Genomic DNA, 4,736 nt, shown 5'->3' on the forward strand with positions numbered 1-4,736 from the left:
ACTTGTGCATTATAATGTTGAACTTTAATTGAATATTACTATAAAATATATCGTAAGACTTTTTAGAATAATAAGTATGTTTTAATACATTAAAATAAAAGTGTTCTTTCATAAAATACTTAATTTTGTTTCATTTTTAGTGGTTCGCCGGAAAAACCACTTAAGTCATTTGTTATAAAATAATGTTATTAAAGTAGCAAAACATTGTTTACTCGACCTTCTTTTCTTTTAAAGTATTCTTTGATAATACCTTTGTATTGAGAAAAATGAGCGATATAATTAATACGTAAATTATATTAGTAATTTGTTTCTGAATCTTTAATTTAATTTTTTCGTCAAAAACTTAAGGGTCATTTCGGAGGAGAGTTAAGGTTCATGTCTCAGATTTTTTTTATATTTTGCTTATTAATAGTATTTTGGGTCCTAAACAACTATACCAAATTTAAATCAAATATTTTTATTATTTTTCAAGATATTTGCATTGCAAATTTCTTGACATTTTTTTTTCATTTTATTATAACTCACTTATTTTTAAAAATTTATTAAATTTGTTAAGAACCTTTTTTACGTAAAAACCATTGAAGTTTAATAAAAAAAATTGAAAATGAAAAAATATCAATTTTTTAAATTATTTATTTATAAAATTATATTTATTTTTAATGTTTAAGCATGAGCCCTATCAGATTTTGTTTTTAAAAAAATCTTATTTTAAAGTTTAAGATCTCATTAAAAAACCGTGAAATTTTTAAAATGGCATCTGTCTTTGTTTTTTAGTAATAAATGGTCAAAGTTTTAATTGCACTATCGCGCGCCGGCTCACAGTGGGATTTTTTTACAATTTACTGTACAAAAATTACTACAGCCTACAATTTTTAACCGATTTGAGTCTTTTTTGTTTTAAATTAAAGGGGACATCCCGGGAGGCCGATTTTTTAAATATTAATTGTTTATAATTTTTTATTTTAAAAAAATTAATACAATTTTTTTTTAAACGGACGTTTATTTTTTTATTCCGTTACTGCACATGATCTAAATAAGTTCAAAATAATCCAATATGTCCACCAGAAAATTATTAAAACAAAATAATTTATTTAAATTGTTATAAACAATATTAATTAACAAATAGTTAACTTTGATTCCTATTCACTAAAAAATGTTTTTTTTTCACATTTACTTTTATATTTAGGTTCATTTAAAGAATATATGTCCTCTCCTTGTTTAAATAAGTTATTTTTTAAACAAGTAGGACATGTATTCTTGAAATAAAATTAAATCAAAAAGAAAATGTGGAAAAAAACCTTCTTTAGTGAAGAGGAATCAAAGTTATCTATTTGTTTAATTATATTGTTTATAACAATTTAAATAAGTTATATTTTGAACGAGGAGGACATATATTCTTTAAATGAACCTAAATATAAAAGTAAATGTGAAAAAAAACATTTTTTAGTGAACAGGAATCAAAGTTAACTTTTTGTTAATTAATATTGTTTATAACATTTTAAATAAATTATTTTATGTTTTATTAATTGTCTGGTGGTCATATTAGATTATTTTGAACTGATTTAGATCATGTGCAGTAACGGAATAAAAAAATAAACGTCCTTTTAAAAAAAATTGTATTAATTTTTTTAAAATAAAAAATTATAAACAATTAATATTTAAAAAATCGGCCTCCCGAGATGTCCCCTTTAATTTAAAACAAAAAAGACTCAAATCGGTTAAAAATTGTAGGATGTAGTCATTTTTGAACAGTAAATTGTAAAAAAATCCCACTGCGAGCCGGCGCGCGATAGTGCAATTAAAACTTTGACAATTTATTACTAAAAAACAAAGACAGATGCTATTCTAAAAATTTCACTGTTTTTTAATGAGATCTTAAACTTTAAAATAAAATTTTTTTAAAACAAAATCTGATAGGGCTCATGCTTAAACATTAAAAATAAATATAATTTTATAAATAAATAATTTAAAAAATTGATATTTTTTCATTTTCAATTTTTTTTATTAAACTTCAATGGTTTTTACGTAAAAAAGGTTCTTAAAAAATTTAATAAATTTTTAAAAATAAGTGAGTTATAATAAAATGAAAAAAAAAATGTCAAGAAATTTGCAATGCAAATATCTTGAAAAATAATAAAAATACTTGATGAAAATTTGGTATAGTTGTTTAGGAACCAAAATACTATTAATAAGCAAAATTAATATTAATAAGCAAAAAAATCTGAGACATGAACCTTAACTCTCCTCCGAAATGAACCTTAAGTCGACTTAGGTCGTTTTTCTAGCGAACGGCTCAAATACATTGACGTGTAAATACAATGTATATTAATGCCATGATACTTTTTTAAAAACTATCACAAGATAAGATATTGCAGTTAGTTTTATTTTTATAATTCCTAACGAAGTTGAAGTCCACAACGTTGATCAACGAAATAAATTTATTTAATGCAGTCAAGCATTATTCTTAATTTAATATTTAATTGTAAAATAATTATTATCAAAACATAAACATCAATCTTTTTTTTCTAAATATTTTTGTGTCAATATTGCTGCGTAATTTTTAATTAATTTACTTAGTGAACAAATTTTTTTCGTCGATCAATGTTGTGGACTTCAACTTGGTAATTCCTAAAGGAAAATCGACTATTAAATAAGAGGTTTTATTAACATGAAAATAAATTATAACTAAATTTATGACAATTTCGATTCGACAATTCTAAGTAGAAAACAAGAATTCCGATACAATTTTTTTTAAATAATATAATTTGATGTTAAATTTTAGTTCGATTTTGACTTAGACATTGATTTTTACCTAAACTTTGACTTTGATATTGACTTTGACCATGACTTTAACTTTAACTATGAATTTAACTATGACTTTGACTTTGACTTTGACTTTGACTTTGACTTTGACTTTGACTTTGACTTTGACTTTCTAGGTAAAAATTAACATTCAAGTCAAAATCGAAACGAAAGTCAAAGTTAAATTACAATTTAAAAAATTATAATAAATAAAATTTGAAATAATTTTTAAAATTTTGACTTTGACTTTCATTTCACTTTCTAGGTCAAAATTAACGTTAAAGTCAAAATCAAAACGAAAGTCAAAGTTAAATTACAATTTAAAAAATTATGATAAATGAAATTTGAAAGAATTTTTAAAAATTTTGACTTCGACTTTGATTTTTACTTTCTAGGTCAAAATTAACGTTAAAGTCAAAATCGAAACGAAAGTCTTTGGCTTTTCGTTTAAATTACAATTTAAAAAATTATGATAAATGAAATTTGAAAGAATTTAAAAAAATTTTGACTTTTACTTTGACTTTCTAGGTCAAAATTAATGTTAAAGTCAAAGTCAAACTACAATTTAAAAAATTATGATAAATGAAATTTGAAATTATTTTTAAAAATTTTTATAAAATGATTTAAGAAAATTCATTTCTTTCCAAAAATTTTGATAATATTCGTTACAAGAATTGAATTATTTTCATAAATAATAAAATTCTACAGAGGATTTCAATTATTTTTAATGCATACGTTTAAATTCATTCCTAGAAAAATGTAATTATTCTTAAAAATTTTATTAAAATTCGTCAAAAGAGTTCAATTACTTAAAAATTTGTTGATAAAATTCTTTATGATAATTCAATTTTATAAACATTCAATAAATTATTTATTTTTGTATTTAAATAGTTATTGAATTCTCGTAGAACTTTTTAATAAGGATTGATTTAAAAATGAATATATTAGTTATAATTTTAGATTATGGTTGAATATTATATAATAGTTATTATAGTATGTTTTTTTGTTATAGTTAAGTTTAAAAAAGGTTTTACAATTAAAATGATTGAACATTTTAATTCCAGTGGAAAAATAAATAAGTATTTACGTGTATAATATTTGTGAAACAAAAATTTCAATATATTTACTATTTTTATAAAATTTCTTAAAAGAAATCTATTTAAAAAAACAATTAATTAGTCATCGTAAAAAATCAATTAATATCAAGAATATAAAAATTTTCACAAAGAATTCAATTATTTATTATTAAATTTTCCAGAAAATTACTCCAAAAAAATCAATTATTTAAAATGTTTTTTAATAAAATTCTTTCAAAGAAATTAATTATTTTCTAAAATTTTGATAGCATTTGTTTATAATTAAAATTAAATTATATAAAATTAAATTTTTCTTTAAAATTTTTATAAAATTATTCAAAAAAGTTCAATTCTTTCCAAAAATTGAAATAAAATTAGTTGCAGGAATTCAATTATTTACATAAATAATAAAATTCTTTATACAGGACTTCTTGACAATTTATTTTTACAATTTTTGGAGTCGAATATCAAATTTGGGCTTTTTTTCACCAAAATGGAGCTTTTTTATTAGAGAAGAGCTTTTTTCGAAACACAGAGAAGTTCCATGGAATTTCCAGAAGGTACTTCCATGGAATTTTTTGTTATACTATGAATTTTTAAAAATAGTTAAATTTCAAAAAGTATTCACCTTAAAATTATTTAAAATTTTAATTCCTGTGGAAACATAAATAAATTAATATATACCTTTATATTTATTAATAAAAAATTATTTGATTTTTTGAAGGAATTCTAACTAAAAGTTTGGAAAATAATTGAATTTCATAAAAATTTAGAGTTAAATTTATTATACCAGGATGAGAAAAGAAGTGAAGATTTTTTATGGAAATCAGGAAAATGTGAAATTTAATTTTTCGCTAA

This window comes from Leptopilina heterotoma, unplaced genomic scaffold (genome assembly GCF_015476425.1).
Source record: "Leptopilina heterotoma isolate Lh14 unplaced genomic scaffold, ASM1547642v1 Lhet_246, whole genome shotgun sequence".
In the NCBI taxonomy this organism is placed as follows: domain Eukaryota; kingdom Metazoa; phylum Arthropoda; class Insecta; order Hymenoptera; family Figitidae; genus Leptopilina; species Leptopilina heterotoma.